The sequence below is a fragment of the Diabrotica virgifera genome, chromosome 3 (assembly GCF_917563875.1).
Source record: "Diabrotica virgifera virgifera chromosome 3, PGI_DIABVI_V3a".
NCBI lineage: Eukaryota > Metazoa > Arthropoda > Insecta > Coleoptera > Chrysomelidae > Diabrotica > Diabrotica virgifera.
Window position 1 is genome coordinate 189,120,917 of NC_065445.1, and position 17,781 is coordinate 189,138,697.

The window sequence follows — 17,781 nt, forward strand, 5'->3', positions numbered from 1 at the left end:
AAGTAGTATTTATTTTATAATTAATTTATTATATTTTTGTGAAATAGAATTAAGTTGTTGGACTATTTGAAAAAATAGATTATTGTTAATTGTGAGTTTTACTTATTGGCTGTGAGTTTCGACGGTAGCGCTCTCTCGCGGTTTGAAACTTGTACTTTTCTGATAAAATTGGTGTATTTATATAAAACGACAAAAATAGATATTTATCTAGAAAAACACAAATTATGAACTGAAATATTATTGTAACCTGAATACTGAACGAATACACAGAATTAATAAATAGTAAAAGTAATTATGTTTTTTTTTATTTTATTCATTATAATTTTAATATTTAATATATAAATTCGTGCGACTGGATGACTGCTTACGCAAGAGGCCATTCAGAAAAAGGAGAAGTTTATGTGAAATTTAGAGGTTACCTCTGTTTTTATTGCCTGTGAGTTTCGTCAGTAGAGCTCTCTCGCGGTTTGAAACTTGTACTTTTCTGATAAAATTATTCAAATTCAATGGACAAAACTGCCACCAACAGCGCTGGCGAAAACTGTCAAATCCCCTCTACTCATGGGCTCACAGCGAATAGGTACCTAAGTATATCTACGTAAAAATATTTCGAATTCTAATGCGAGTATATAAAGTTTTAGAAAGATTTTTTATTCTAAAATATTATCAATAATTTAAAAATATGGGAAAAGTTCATTTTTCTATTCTCATATAATATATCAATTATGATGTCACTACCTGTATCATAATGAACTTCATTATGATACAGATTTTTATTAAGATACAGATTTTTAACCAATAGAATCGCGATATGGCATTCGCGATAAAGGTGGCACACGCGCAGTGACCAATGGCGAGTCAAATACATACGCTTTGACAGTTCTCAATATGTAAACAAACCGTCAAACTGACAAACTAGTGAATTTATTTGTGTTACAAAATTAATAAATTTGAATATATTTTTTGTTGTGAATGATCATAGAAAAAATAGTGGGTACAACTTACTGTATTTACTAACTGTATTTAATTATCATTATGAAGCTCGTGCTCTATACGAAACTCGCCGCATACGGCTCGTTTCGTAACCCTCATACTCACTTCATAATGACCATCATTAAATGCTCGTTGCATAATATACTATTAAAGTTCTATTTTAAAAAAGGGTTAAAACTAGTTAGAGTGCTTTTGGCGCTCTATGAACTAAATAAAATAAGACGGCTCTTGTTTCGTTTCACAACGAAATGATTATTTATTATTGTTTTATTATTATTCCGTGCAAATAACTATGTTAACATTTATTTATTTATTTATTTATAGTACTATACAAATGACCTGGCCTCTTGTGACTAATCCAGGTGGTTTCCTGATGGGATTACAGTAGTTTATCTTTACATTATTATTATTTTAAGAATTTTCTATATTTGACTAATTAAAAATAGCCCTAATCTACTACTAATTATGAAAACTACAAATTGTAAACAATTCTAATAAATAATTCTAATGAACAAATAATAACAAATAAACAAAAACTAATAAACAAAAGATAAATTATTAATTTTTTTTTGAACATATAATTTTTATAAAAGTGCTCCCATTTCTCTTTCTTAGATGAGAAATGCCAGCATTCTTCACCTAAAAATAGTCATGAATAATTTTAAGTGCAGGTCTAATCGACTTTATGATATTCTTAATGGTATTTCGGTGAGCCTCAGACCATTGAGTTTTAGCTATGTTAACATAAAATTTTCACACATTTTGGTTTATTTTTATAAATATTTATTTAATACCTAATAAAATTGTTTTCTATTACTTCCATGTAGCGGGCCTATGAATATATTGTCAAAATATTGATCTTAGATAATGTCAAATATTGCCACTGTTGTCAAAGTTTCGCAGAACTTTCGAAAAAGGGTATGATACTATTTACCGAAGTTATATTGATTTCGCGCTACTGTAGGCTCTTAACAAAAAAGTGTTCAGTTTTTATTGAAAAAAGTGGAGTAATATTGAAACCGGATATTAATTATACAAATATGTCTATCGTACGAGACAACCTGTAATTTTTAGACGGAAACAAGTAGTTCATTAATGCTCTGACTTCCCACGAACACAAAAACTTGCAGAACAATAAAAAAACAACAAAATTGACAGAGCAATGCGGAACCCCAATCACCATAGCCGCGGATTCCCCGTTCGCCCAATAACTTTCATTTTTGTCCGTGTAGCACTCGGCGGTCTTGTACCGTCGTCGCAGTCGTTGTTCGACAGATATTGCGTCAAATTTAAAGTCTGCCGAGCAGAGCAGTCACCTCAGAAATTTCTCCTGCGATGTTTTGTTTGCTTCGCTTGCACCGATAGGTTAATTGCATCGAAGAACGCGGACTCGACGGGAAAGACGTCAAGCGACGCGAGTGATTGTTTAGCAAGTGCATGTGAAATTAAGACGCGATGGTGTGCTTTAAGGATTACGTCTTTTTGCTTAGGGTGAGTTCAATGTCTGTTCATTTTTATAAAAATCATACAAAACAAATATACAGTTGGTTCTACTCGAACTTAACACATCATGAAATTTTTGTTATCACTTTCGCATATTTACATTTTCATTGACTAGATTTGATTTATTAATTTGATAACTGAAAATGACATTTTCAGTTTTAAATATTAGAGAAAGTCAAAGTAAGTTATCAATCGAAGTAGCACAGAAAACGATAATATATATCGTTCCCATACCACCAGATTGACAACAGGTGGAATACTTTCTTTGGTTACAACCTCCCGAGATTTTCAAAAATTATAAATCATACAGGATGCCGAGGAAATTAAGATGAGAGAATTTTAAATAATTCACAACTCATCTGATCAGCGTGGTAAAAGTTCCAACAATAAAGATTCAAGACTTCTACAAAAGAGTAAATGAATTAAAAATGTATAAACATTTTCAATTTCTTTGCAACACAAAAATGCAGCAGCTTCATAATACTCTGGTTAAATCGGAGAGTGCAGGAAGAGTCTATACCGGTTTCGGAGGTCTTTTCCCCCTCATCAGCAGTCCCATATCCTCTTCTCTCCGATTTCTGCAGGTATCACACTTTGGGCCCTTCCGAATTGCAAAGGAAGAAATGTCACGGATGAACTAGAGCCATCTACCGAAAAACAAAGTAAGTTATCAATCGAAGTAGCACAGAAAATGACAATAAATATCGTTCCCATACCACCAGATTGACAACAGGAGGAATACTTTCTTTGGTTAAACCTCCTGAGATTTTCAAAATTTATAAATCAAACAGGATGCCGAGGAAATTAAAATGAGAGAATTTTAAATAATTCACAACTCATCTGCTCAGCGTGGTAAAAGTTTCAAGAAGAAAATTCCTTAATATTCCTACAAAAGAGCAAATGAATTAAAAATGTATAAACATTTTCAATTTCTTTGCAGCACGAAAATGCAGCAGCTGCATAATACTCTGGTTAAATCGGAGAGTGCAGGAAGAGTATACCGGTTTCGGAGGTCTTTTCCCCCTCATCAGTAGTCCTCAGAAAATACCTCCGAAACCGGTATAGACTCTTCCTGCACTCTCCGATTTAACCAGAGTATTATGCAGCTGCTGCATTTTCGTGTTGCAAAGAAATTGAAAATGTTTATACATTAGAGAAAGTTTTTGAATAGTTCTTCTTAATCGTTTTCGACTGTACCATTTTTACGACCGGACGATTTACGGATTCACGATTCGTTCCTGTTTTTTGTAAGCTTTTTCTATCCATTGGCTTAGTGAGGCATAGTGTGAGTTACTTTTCTTGCTTTAGGTGTTTCTCGATGTTATTTTCAGTTTTCCCATTCCTAAAGTTTCTTTTCGCAGTTACAAAAGAACTAGAGTTACAAAAATGCAGGGATTAGAGGAAAAAAGAATACGTCATGTGCTTAATAGATTACGCAAAAGCTTTTAGCTGTGTCAAACACTCAGCAGTTTAACCCCGTCAACCCATGACTACCCGGAATGCATCTTTCGACCAACACTAAAACATTCAAAAGTAGGCATATAATTTTTTTAAATCCTTAAAGTAGTCATATTAAAATAATGTATAAGATATGCAAGGATCAGCTGTGAGGGTATAAATTTTATGGCCCTTTATGATGCGTGCGCCCCCTACGAAGGCGCACTGTGGAGTCATAAATGAGTATTTCTTTTCTGCAGGATTGTTTGATAAAAATACTTTTATTGATTGGTTGATAAAATTACTAGTAATATTGCCTGACAATTTTTTAAGGGTACTCTTGTTGTCGGACGCACCATAATGTAGAAACCTCTATATTTACGAAACGCCCCCCTCCCGAAATAGAAAAGCCTTCCCGAAAATTTTCCTAAATAGAAAAGTTGTCTGACTCGACCTGAATAACTGAATAAAAAAAGTCTGATGAAGAAGGTAATAATTTTTTTAATAGTGGGCCCAAGGACTAAAATAACATCAACCAAAACCACTCTTGTCCTTCCCCAAATTACTACCACGCAGATCCTGATTGTAAGTGGAGATGTGGCAACCCTGAGGTCTAGGCTATCTGGAAACGATGAAAACTCCTAACACTTACTAGTTTACACAAAAAGGGTACTACAAAACTTATAAGTAATGACTTATTACAAAAGCGGGACACTTTTTGACAGATTGGAGAGCACTGAAAAAGTATGTGGAGTAAATAACTGATGGATTTTTATAGTACATTGTTTCACGGCTTTTGCTCCAAATTTTAAAGAACCGCTTGAAATGACATGAAATTTAGTATACACATAGCTAACATGTCAAAGAAAAAAGTGAGTTTGTGCCGATGTGTGCTTTTGCCTTGTAGGTGAGTTTCATTCCTTCTGAGGAGTGGAAAAATATACGTTCAAAATAAGTCCAGAAATGGTCAAACGGACTAATTTTAAGCAACTTTTGTTCTATAGCATTTTTTCATTAAGTTAATACTTTTCGAGTTATTTGGGAGTAAATATGTTATTTTTCATAAAAAAACACGTTTTTAGGCAGTTTTTTTGCAAATAACTCAAAAACTAAATATTTTATCGAAAAACATTCTGAACAAAAACATAGCATCTAAAAAAGTGAAAAAAATGGTGTATATATGAATTCTCTAGACCCAGTAGAAGCAAAGTTGTAGCTAATGAAAACTAGGTTCATATCTGTCAAATTTCAAAGCGAAGATTTCAACGTGAAATAACCAAAACATGATGCACTTTTTGGGGAAAACTCATTATAACTATTTTAAAGTGTATAAAATAAGCTTTATTTTTGTTCTATATTATATAAAAAAAAATCTAGCATCATAAGTAAGCAAGTTACGCTCAAAATAAAGTTGGTCCCTTTTTTTTTGGTCATAAAAACTCGGGAAAATCACCCCCAATTAGCTCTTAAATCAAATTAATAGTTACCGCTTCACAAGTTACTTTACTTATGTATTATTTTATATGATCTGTAAGGTTCAAGTGGCTTATTTTTTAAATAATTTGATTTTAAAGTAACTTTTTATTTTGAAAAAAAAATTGATTTTTTTTAAATAACTTTATTTATAATTTATTAGTGATACCAAAAATCATAAAGAGTAAAAAAATATAGGTTTTGCTTTTCTGAATAATTTGGATTTTTGTATTTCTGTAAGGCAAAAATTGGCTGATAGAAAGATATGGCTGTTCAAAATTTGCATACACTCGTGATTATTGACTAGTTCAAGCCGTTTCAACAACAGCCCCTTAAAAATAAGCAATTAGGAACGATGAAACTTACAGATCATATAAACAATACATACACGAGTAAAGCAACTTGTGAAGTGGTAACGATTAATTTCATTTGGAATGCTAATTGGGGGATGATTTTCACGATTTTTTTTTTACCAAAAAAAAGGGACCAACTTTATTTTGAGCTTAACTTCCTTCCTTTTAATGCTAGAACCATTAAAAAACAAAAATAAAGCTTTTTTACAACACTTTAAAAAATATTTTATGAGTTTTCCCCAAAAAGTATTTCATTTTTTGGTTATTTCACGTTGAAATATTCGATTTGGAATTTGGCGAGTACGAACCTAATTTTCATTAGTTACAACTCTTCTTTTATTAAGTCTAGGGATCTCATGTGTACGCCATTTTTTCACTTTTTTGTGGGCTACATCTTTGCCAAGAACGTTTTTTTCGACAAAATACTTACTTTTTGAGTTATTTGCAAAAACCCGTCTCAAAACGTGTTTTTTTTTATTGAAAAATGAACATACTTACTCGCAAATAACTCGAAAACTATTAACTATGCTGGCCATTTTGTACTTGACGTAAGAGATAATATCAAAGTGGAAGGGGGTTGTAAATACAACAATATATAAAAACGAAGAAGTCATTTCTTCATTATTAAAATTGTTAGATCGCTATTTATGAGGTATATGATGAAAGGGGAGAAGAAAGGATGTTTAATGGAGAGAAAAGTCAAAGATATCGTCCTGCTGGAGTGTATTAGCTAGCTAGAGTGTGGATTTACAGTGTATCTTCAGTATTATTAAACAGAAAAAAGAAGAAATTAAAGTCGCGTTATGTTAAAAGTATGCTAAAGCTGTATCTGCGGAATTAATGGTCCGATTGTAGTGAACAAGATATCAAATTTTCTTAGACACAATTACAAATGTGATGTATGTATGCAGCACCTACAGACTCGAATAAACAGGGTTTTAATATTAAACTTGATAATTTTTTATTTTATGATTGCGAGATTTCTCTAATTGCATCTCTATACATGTTTCCCTCTTCGATCGTACCAATCCAAATCTTCTTTTTAGAAAAGTCTCGTGCAACAGTTTCTCACTATCCTTCCTTGACCTACACCTAACGGTCTATAATTATTTTAGTATCAACCTAGACTTCTCTCAATGTATGTAAGTGATTGTTTTAAATATTATCCTATTTCTTCTGTCTACACCTTTATATATATATATATATATATATATATATATATATATATATATATATATGTTACAGTTCAAGTTGATTATCCAGTTGGAGTTGACTCCAACTAGTTGGAGTCAACTCTAACGGCTGGTTTCAGTAAAAGTTGATTATAAATATAAAATGAAGATTTATATTCAACATTTACTAGTAAAAGTAGACTCCAACTAGGAAAAGTATACTCTTCCCAATGCCATTTAGTAAAAGTTGATTCTGATTCACACAAACAGCCGATTCTAGAAATTAAATGTTACTGAATATGTTCAAATTAGTCTAGGCTGTATCGTCGCCCCCGTTAGGTAAATTACTCCGATTCGAATTTTTTGCACAAACTTACTAAAAAAGAGGTCCTTATAACAAATCTACTGGGTGCCAGGCAGTACCTTGATCGATAAATTGTTTAAACAATTTTTTTTAGACAAATTCACAAAAATACTTTTTTCACTTCGAGTAATTTTTTTTAGATCATTTGGGTTATTCTGAGCAAAAAAAGGTATTTTGTGATTTTTCTCTAAAATTGATTGTTGTCGAGTTATACGCGATTTAAAATTTGAAAAATGCGAAAATAGCCATTTTCAAGGCTTAATAACTCGGTTAAAATCCATTTTTATGAAAGTCAGAAAGTGACCAAATCAAAGTTTATAGCCCCGTCTACAAGATCCAGCAGAAATTTTTTGTCACTATTTTATTACTAAGCTTTATCTATAATTATTAACAATGAGAGCTAAGTGCATATTAGGCGGCCGTCAATGGTGAGTGCTAAAGAGATGCACCATTCCGGCCGTCCAATGGTGAATCTCACTCGCACTCACATTGACGGCCGCCTCAATACACGCTTAGCGCTCATTGTTGATAATTAAAAATAATATCTTATTAATGAAATAATGACAAAAATTTCTTCAGGATCTTATAGAGGCAGCTTTAATCTTTGATTTTTTTTAGTTTCTGACTTCACTAAAATCATTCATTATTGTACTCATTCGCCCTCATTTTCGGCAGTAAAGTAACACTTTGTTGTATTGAAAGAAGAATGTTACTTTACCTGCCGCGATTATTAATCAAATTAACCGAGATTGAATGTAAGTGGTCAATGGCAGCAATCGATTATTTATTTGAGTGAAATTAAAATTTATTTACTTTAATTATTAAAAATATTGAACAAAATGTATCTTATTATTAATAAAATTTATGCCAAAAAGTAAAATTCTGTAGTGTTTCGCAATTATATTCATACAAAATAGAGTGTTACTTCAGACACACTTTAAACCCTTCATGTACTGCTATCTATATTTACAATTTTCACACAATAAAACCTTTACATCGGCGGTTTTCAATCTTTTTGAGTCATGTACCATCTATTCTAAAGTTTCTTTTATTATATTTCTATATTTTTAGATTGTATAATCAAGACTTACTATGTACTACTATTTTAAGTTTTTGTGTGTTTTGTGTACCACCGGTGGTACATGTACCACAGATTGAGAACCGCTGCTTTACATAATATGAGATAGAGTTAGAGTAGATAAAAATTATTTTTGTGAATTTGGTTAACAAAAATTGGTTAAACAATGTTTCGACCGCGGTACCGCGTGACACCCTGTGTATTTATTATAAGGATTGTTATACGGATGTATTTCTTTGAGTAAGTTTGTGCAAAAAATCGAATCAGAATAAGAGACTAAGTTTTCACTCTAATGGCATATAACATATCCCACCAGAATGAAAACAATGGGAACCTTCTCTGGTTACACCTCCGAGGCTTCTACAATTTGCAAGCCATACGGATGCTGAGACTAAGGAAGATGAGGGAATTCTACAATTTACAATTCACGTCACATCTGCTCAGCGCGGTAAAGTCCAATTGAAAATGGTTATTCATTTTCGAATCAGAATAATTTACCTAACGGGGGCGACGTTACAGACTATACTAATAAGTAGTTGAAACGGTCAAAACAAAGAAACGCACACTCATCAAAAATGCACTTGAGATTCTCGTATAATCAACATTTACTGAATGGATCCAGGAAGAGTCAACTCCAACTAGTAAAAGTTGATTTAAATTTTTAAAATCAACTTTTACTGCTCGTTTCAGTTGGAGTTGACTCCAACTAGTTGGAGTCAACTCTAACTGAGAATCAACTTGAACTGTAACATATATATATATATATATATATATATATATATATATATATAATAAAGTATTTGATTTATTATCGACCGTATATTATTTAAATAAAATTTTGGTATTTTTCGGGTTCTGTCGGTCAGGAATTAAAACAATTCTATTTTTTTGTCACTTAATATTTCGTCAACTGATTGTTGACTTCATCAGAAGTGCACTACAAATTTACAAGAAACAAAGGTATAAGCAACATAAGAAAAATTACATAAAACACTACTTACAATGTGGAATTGTTGACAAATGAACAAAACAAACATTGGTCACACACTCTTACAATTAGACTAACATTTTTGAAATGAAACAAATTAAATATATGTAAAATATGTAGTCGATCACTGCATCAACACAGGTCATCAGTTTGACTATACCAATGTTGAAATACTACAAACAGTACAACACTATAAAAACAGGCTATTTCTCGAAATGTGTTACATCACAAAAACAAAAAATGTAATTAATTATAAGGCTGACACCAACCAACTCAGCAATATATACTGCAATATTCTGCAATCTATTTAATTAGATTATTGATACAACATTTACCAATTATACTTATTTTATCTATACACATAAACTAGTCATTAGTGTACATTTTTTATCATTTTATCTATATTTAATTTGTTTCATTTCAAAAATGTTAGTCTAATTGTAAGAGTGTGTGACCAATGTTTGTTTTGTTCATTTGTCAACAATTCCACATTGTAAGTAGTGTTTTATGTAATTTTTCTTATGTTGCTTATACCTTTGTTTCTTGTAAATTTGTAGTGCACTTCTGATGAAGTCAACAATCAGTTGACGAAATATTAAGTGACAAAAAAATAGAATTGTTTTAATTCCTGACCGACAGAACCCGAAAAATACCAAAATTTTATTTATATATATATATATATATATATATATATATATATATATATATATATAAAATCAAATAGATGAAATATATATATATATATATATATATATATATATATATAACCAAAAGAGGATAACGGGTACTAGTAAATATTCTTAGAAGGAAGAGATAACACTGGGAGATACCCTTTTTATTACTGAGGAAGCAAAATAAAACTCGGGTGCTTCGTAGGATGTGCCTTTTTATTAATGGTCTAAGCTTTCGTCTATGCTTATAGACTTCATCAGAGTAACTAAAAAATATAGAACAAACAATGACTGCTGGAACTTACTATAAATTATAACATTTTATTATATAATATTTTGCTATTATTTGGGTGAGTTTTGTTATAATTTATAGTAAGTTCCATCAGTCATTGTTTGTTCTATATTTTTTAGTTACTCTGATGAAGTCTATAAGCATAGACGAAAGCTTAGACCATTAATAAAAAGGCACATCCTACGAAGCACCCGAGTTTTATTTTGCTTCCTCAGTAATAAAAAGGGTATCTCCCAGTGTTATCTCTTCCTTCTAAGAATATATATATATATATATATATATATATATATATATATATATATATATTTATTACTGTGATATGAATTCATTGTTCTTTTTTTCCTTTTGTGCTGCTCAACATTATAATTTGTATATCATGTAATATCATAAGCATGTGTATGTTAGTAGAGAACAAAAAATGTATCTTCTGTCATTGCGCATAATGTAGCACCCGAATAAATAAATATTTTAAACTGTTTGTCTTTTGTCTCGTGTATGTTATTTGTATAATTCTTATGTCAATGTTTACGACATTCCTGGATGTGCTCGATATCTGCCTTTTTTTGGAAAATTCATTCGAGCATTCAACCGTATCTTATTGTATTGTATTAATATTATATTCGTTAAACTTGGATTTTCTTAAATATCAGTAGACTTATTATATATTTTACTGTATATATGAATTACATAAGAGTACAAGAATAACAACAAATGGTAGAGACATCACGAAACCTATAACGATTATTCAAGGATTATAGGATTGTGATGTATTTATAATGGTTTATAATTATTTAATGGTACCTGGTTCTAAAGGGCATTTCGACATTCTCAGGTATTTATTGATTGTTCCGCAGGAAATAAAACTGGCTTTCTAAATACCACACAGCATGCATTATGCACACTTCTAATTGAATTCTTCAGCAATGAGGATTAATAACAAATCACCTTTGTTATAAACATGCCGGTAATGCATGCATATTTGTCATAACAGGAACGTAATATGTATATTAAATTAAAATATTCAAAATTATTATTCTAAAACTTGTTCTTATATTATTACATTATATCTTAGGACTTTCCGTATCCGATGTGAAGAATGACACAGATTATATTATCAATGGACAATTTTTAAGCAATATGACATCAGTAGTAACCCCATCTATTAAAAGGCAACAATAGCGATCAACAGGTAGCAACAAATGCGGTCCAAGATTGCGGCCATAATTTTGAATATTTTGTCGAAATATTTGTCACACATACTCGTAATATAATAAAGATTGGCGGTACAAAGTCCAATTTTAAAAATATGTTAGTATGTGGAAATTACTCTATAACTAAATAAAATATTGCAAAAGGGCCTGTACCGCCATTAAGAAGAACAAATAAATACAATTTCTTCAAATAAACTTTCTTATCCTATACCTAGATTTTGTGTCATTTTGGATCTACTAAAATTTTTTATTTCTTACAAGAAATCGAACACATTATAACTAATAACTAATTAGGCAGCATAGAGAAATTCTAACTGTCATTTTGACAAACCTGCGTCAGATTTTCTGTTATCTGTTTTGTGATTTTTATCGATATCTGTTCAGTGCAGTAGTGTATAATTTTAAGAATTTGTTATTGTTGTTTCATAGGATAGTAGTGTTTATTTATAGTTAATTTATTATATTTTTTTGTGTAATAGAACTAAGTTGTTAGCCTATTTGAAAAAATAGATTATTGTTAATTGTGAGTTTTAGTTATATTTAGGTAAGTATATTTTACGTAAAAATGTTTCGAATTCTAATGCGAGTATAAAAAGTTTTAGGAGTATTTTTTATTCTAAAAATATTATCAATAGTTTAAAAAATGGTAAAAGTTCATTTAAAGTTCTATTAAAAAAAAGGGGTTGAATCTAGTTAGAGTGCATTTGGCGCTCTATGAACTAAATAAAATAAGACCGCTCTTGTTTCGCTTCACAACGAAATGACTATTTATTATTGCTTTATTATTTCGTGCAAATACCTATGTTAACTTAAAATTTTCACCTATTTTGGTTTATTTTTATAAATATTTATTTACTACGCAGACCTTACGAAAAAAGGTATGATACTATCTCCCGAAGTTATATTGATGACGCACTACTGTATGCTCTTATATATACATAATTACTGCTACCAGGAATCTGATCACAAGACCTGGGCAATTGCAAAAAATGGCTAACTAAGGAAAATAATACAAGATTACCGGTGTAGTTTCAGGCCTGGAAGATCGACTATTAATTAAATATTTACTATTAGACAAATGCTTGAAAAGTATTAAGAATATAATCAAGACGTACAACAGATCTTTATATATATTTCAAACAGGCTTATGAATCAATTAACCGTCTAATATTATGAAATGGTGGAACTGGGCATATCCTAGAAACTAGCACCGGTAACACAAATATGTGTAGGTAAGTAACTCCTTTGCACAAGTTAGAATAGAGGAAAAACATGAAATGCTTTCTGCGTAAATTCTGGACTGAGACAGGAAGATCCTTTTTCAGCATTGTTGTTTACCCTGGTCTTTGAATACGTCATGCAAATAATTTATCCAAAAATCAAACCAGACGTAGCTGCTCGGGGAGCAAAGATCGTAATCGCCTTTGCCGATGACGTAGGTGCAGCAGCATAATCAGCATTCGAAGTTAAGGATATTTTCTCGAGCTTTGTAGAAGCTGAATTAAATATCGGCGTTTAAAAGTAAACGACGTCAAAACAAAATATAAGGTCGTTTCAAAACAAGAACGACGGCGAATAGGGCAAAATGTTACTATTAGGCATAAACGATGAAAATTTTAAATTGGCTAAAGAAAATAAATATCTATATGAGTAGCAATCGCCGACAATACAGTAGAACGAGAAATTGAAACGCGAATAAGGGCGGGAAATGGATCTTTCTTTGCAATGTAACATCTAATTACGTCAAAACTTGCACCTGCCAGATAACTTGTTAAAAAGCCAGATATATAAGACCAAAAGGAAGCGAAACATGAACGCTAACAAAAAGAGAAATAAATAAATTGCTGGTGTGAGAACGTAAAATCTTTCGAATGATATATGGCCCTTGTAGACACCGCGTGACAAACGAATGGAGGCGCAGACACAACAAAGAGTTATGAGTCTATTCGGAAAGGAAAATCTAGTGAGACATATAAGGGCCAATAGACTAAAATGGGAAGGACATGTGATACGCAGTAACGACAGTCGCCCTATAAACAATGTGCTTTGGGAAAGACCAGATGAAAGAAGGTATGTAGGACGGCCTAGAAAATGGTGGAAAGATGTAGTCAGAGACACCGCGCAGCGTACAGAACTACCGCGAATAACTGGATTGGGCAATAAAACATGGAAATTGGTAGAAAAAACTAGAAATCTTTTCACCGACAAGTTTCGAAGTTGAAAGATACGTTTTTGGCTAAATCTATTAATGCCTAGAAATCGTAGATCAATATATAATAGGTGGATAGTTATTATGATTACACATTTCAAGAGAGTTTGAAATAATTGTCTAAGTCAAAAACAATTTTCATTCTGTTTAGTATTATTGTTCTTTTACTTATACAATAGATGTAAACTTTACTATTAAGAAAACCGTTATACTTATATATATCTTGATTTTTTAAAATGTGACAACTTTATATATTTTAAATTGTATCGTAAAAAGAACTATGTCCCTTGACATAGTTACCAATTAAAAATATCAAACAAAAAATGGAATAGCTAAATGTCAGTCTTTAAGAACAGTACTCCAGAAGCAAAAGCCTTCGTTTTATTTTACAAAGTTTTATTCGGACATTTATGAAATTAAAACTGGTGATGAGGAACCGCAAAGATCTTCTCAACAGCCTAGTAAAAGATAATACAGTGTCTCTAATATGGGCGCCGGGTCATGATGGGATACATGTGAATGAACGAGCAGATATTGGCAAAACAAGGTTCGAGAGAAACCTTTGTATGTATGCCCAGAACCATTACGTGGCATCATTAAAGATGTTACAAAAATGAGATTCAGAAGTGGCTGATAAGAATGATCAAAATAAATGGAGGGCCACTTAAAGGCAAATCCAGAATATAATCAAAAATATTAAAAAACACAAACTTCTTCTTGATGTGCCTATCCGTGATGAATGTTGGCGATCATCATGGCAATCTTCACTTTATCTGCAGCAACGCGGAAAAGCTGCACAGATGTTGTGTTGAACCAGGTTCTGAGGTTCTTTAACCAGGATGTTCTTCTTCTTCCTGGACCTCGATTTCCAAATATTTTTCCTTGCAGGATGGCTTGTAGGAGGACATATCTGGATTCATTTCGCATAATGTGTCCAAAGTATTCCAACTTTCGAGATTTCATGATGGTTAGTATTTCTCGGTTCTTCCCCATTCTTCTAAGAACCTCCTCATTTGTGACCCGATCAGTCCATGGGATTTTAAGAATTCTTCGATACAGCCACATCTCAAATGCTTCCAATTTTCGGCACATATCCTCGTCCAAGGTCCATGATTCAACACCATAAAAAAGGACAGAGAAGACGTAACATCTCAGCATTCTTACTTTTATACCAAGAGAAAGGTTGTGGCTCTTGAAAAACGCCCCCATACGGTTGAAGATTGATCTAGCTTTTCCGATGCGCGCTCTTATTTCTTGGCTGTTGGTCCATTCTTCATTTATTATGGTGCCGAGGTAGTTGTAGTGTCTCACTCTTTCTACAGGGGTTTGGTTGATATAGAGTTGACCTTCTGTTACCTTTTTCTTGCTGACGATCATAAGCTTTGTTTTCTTTACGTTTATATTGAGTCCATATTGTTGACTGTAATACGTGGTTTTGTCCATGAGGACTTGTAGGTCTTCTAGGTTGTCGGCAAATACTATGGTGTCATCTGCATGCCTGATACCTTCAAAACAATGTATGTATGTACTTATGTATGTTTTTATTAAAAAAGATTTAAATTCATCCAAATGGATTAAAAATCTTCAGAACGTTTTGGGTCCAGCAGGACTATCATTACCGACATATCCGACACTAGTACTTGCAACTAGCCGACATTTTTGGTTATTAAAACCTTTCAATTACATGGTCATATTATTAAATTGTAAAATTAAGATACCATGAGATCAATGTTAAAAGATTCACTTTAAAGGAACATACATGTCCATGTTGTTCGTCCAGGACAGTTCGTCCGATGAGTGATACAAACCAACTAATGTGGGCTAGTTTCAACTAGTAACAGGATGTTTCACTGATGATGGTCCGACTGGACTGAAAACGTTTTGAAGATTTGTAATCCATTTGGATAAATTTTAAATTTATTTAATAAAAAATATGCTATCATCCATTACAAGTTTATTACTCCATTGTAAGTTTGTTTAACCCTTTGGCTGTATATGTACTATAGCAGAAGATGGCAACCGGTTGCCAGAAATAGAACAGAATGGCGACCAATCTTGGAGTAGACCAGGTTCCATAAAGGATTGTTCAGCCAAAGATTATGGTCGCTAATATATTTCTTCTCATATGTTTGAATTTCCTAATTCTATTAATAACCTGTTGGCCAACTTCTTTATCTTGTATGGGATATCACCTGACCCAAGATTTCACCTTTCTAAGTTTCTGTATCGCTTAAGCAACTTTCTCGTTTGATATTGTGGTTCCTACTGACTGTTACTATTTTTCAGCAATGCACTTTTTGCATTGTTTTGCAGTTGATGCTGCTATTGTGAAAGCATTTTTTTTTCACTTCTGATTTCTTGCACTAGTATTTTAATATTTAGTATCAATGTAATTAAGTAAATGGTTGATGTATAAGACCTGTTGAAATTATAAAAATACCTGAATATTACCAGAGAACGGCAGTTATCGTCAGTGGCGCACAATACCCCTAGATGCGACACTATACATATATACACGAAATTTTCGAGTTTATACATCTGACTGAATTGAAAATCGGACCAAATCCCATCTTAAAGTTTAGGAAAAGACTCGCCCATCCATATGTCAACTCTCCATTTTGGTCCAAGGGTGTGGATTTTGGCATTTTCCATTTAGGGTCTGTTTTTCGTTCTCGTCCCCAAAACTCCCAAAAATTTCAATAATTTAAGTCCGGTTTCTGATAGTACTGATCATTACCTTTCCAACGCATGTCTAATTTTGAAAATCGGTTACACCATTCAACAGTTACCGAGCTTAGAAGTATGACTCACTTTTTAATCAAAAACAGTAAAATGTTTGTGGATATGTATGTATGTATGTATGTATATTTGTATGTGTGTGGAAAAGTTACACCGATCTGAATTTTTTTCTGTGTTTCAAGAGGAGGTCAGGGTCGATTCAGAACCGGTGTAGTTTGTGGCTTTGGTTACCTATAAGCCAGCTATAGAGCTTGGTAGATACAAAATGGCATATTTTTTGGGCCTATATATCTTAGGTTCAAGGAGAGACAGGAAAACCCCAAATATACCAAATCAATAGCGTTGATTTAAGCGTTCCAATGGTGCCTAAGCGGTTAGGATCAGACATAGACATGGCTCAGTATAGTCAAAAAACTGAAAAACTAAACTTTGATAATTTTGGTTTTTTGACAATTACTCACAATTTCAACCTACGAATTAGGCCAATAAGTGAGCATTTGTAAGAGGACTCTAGACGCGTCTAAAGGTGTATACCTTATATCTGGGAAAATTCGAATTTTTAAGTTACAACCTTCATAAGTATGATTAAATCTATTTCTTATGGGGAAAACGGTTTTTCAAGTTCAATAATTCCTGTATTACCTTCAATTATCGTACTTGACAGATGCATCAGATACTACTTGTCAATACGTTTCAAACTCATGTTTAATGATCAAAATCGGTTAAGCCCTTCAGAAATTATTGAGCTCCAAAAGTATAATCCATTTAACCATTATCGCCGAAATGGTTTATGTAGTTGTAGTGGTTACGACGATAAGATTAATTGTGCAATTTGAGTTAATTTTGCCGGCCATAATTATTAGGATAGCTGGGATATGAACTTGGATTGTCTTATCACAAGTCGGGTGTCATAACTACTAGATCATTTGGGAGATAATGTGACAAAGGCGACCAATTATAACGGTTAACGTGTAATCGTGAAACATTACATTCAACTTCATACATTCAATTTATAAATAACTTGGAAAAACTCCTGATACAAGAATAAAAAACCGCTAAACGCCGTAAAAATGAGTGGCGCATACAATATTCCAGCTACAAAAGAGCTATGAATATTACGTGACGCGAAAATGTATTTTCATTTTGATGGAAAATAAAATTCTAGTTTTATGTTGAAAGATTTTTTCCATAATATTTACTAAATTTAAAGTAAATTAAAGTAAAACGCGCCACAAAAGAGCCTCAAAATGCAAACTGTATCAAAGTTGCTCTTTTGTGGCGCATATTACTTCAAATTT

General features: G+C 32.2%; 1 protein-coding gene across 1 annotated transcript in view; it reads left to right on the forward strand.

The window, feature by feature from the left end:
* The first annotated feature begins 2,221 nt into the window (after nucleotides 1-2,221).
* Nucleotides 2,222-17,781, forward strand: part of LOC114329241 (glucose dehydrogenase [FAD, quinone]-like) — a 133,963-nt gene continuing 118,403 nt past the window's right edge. The window contains exon 1 of the mRNA XM_028278287.2: nucleotides 2,222-2,484. The gene's annotated coding sequence lies outside the window, so the exon portion shown is untranslated. The remainder of the gene's footprint in view (nucleotides 2,485-17,781) is intronic.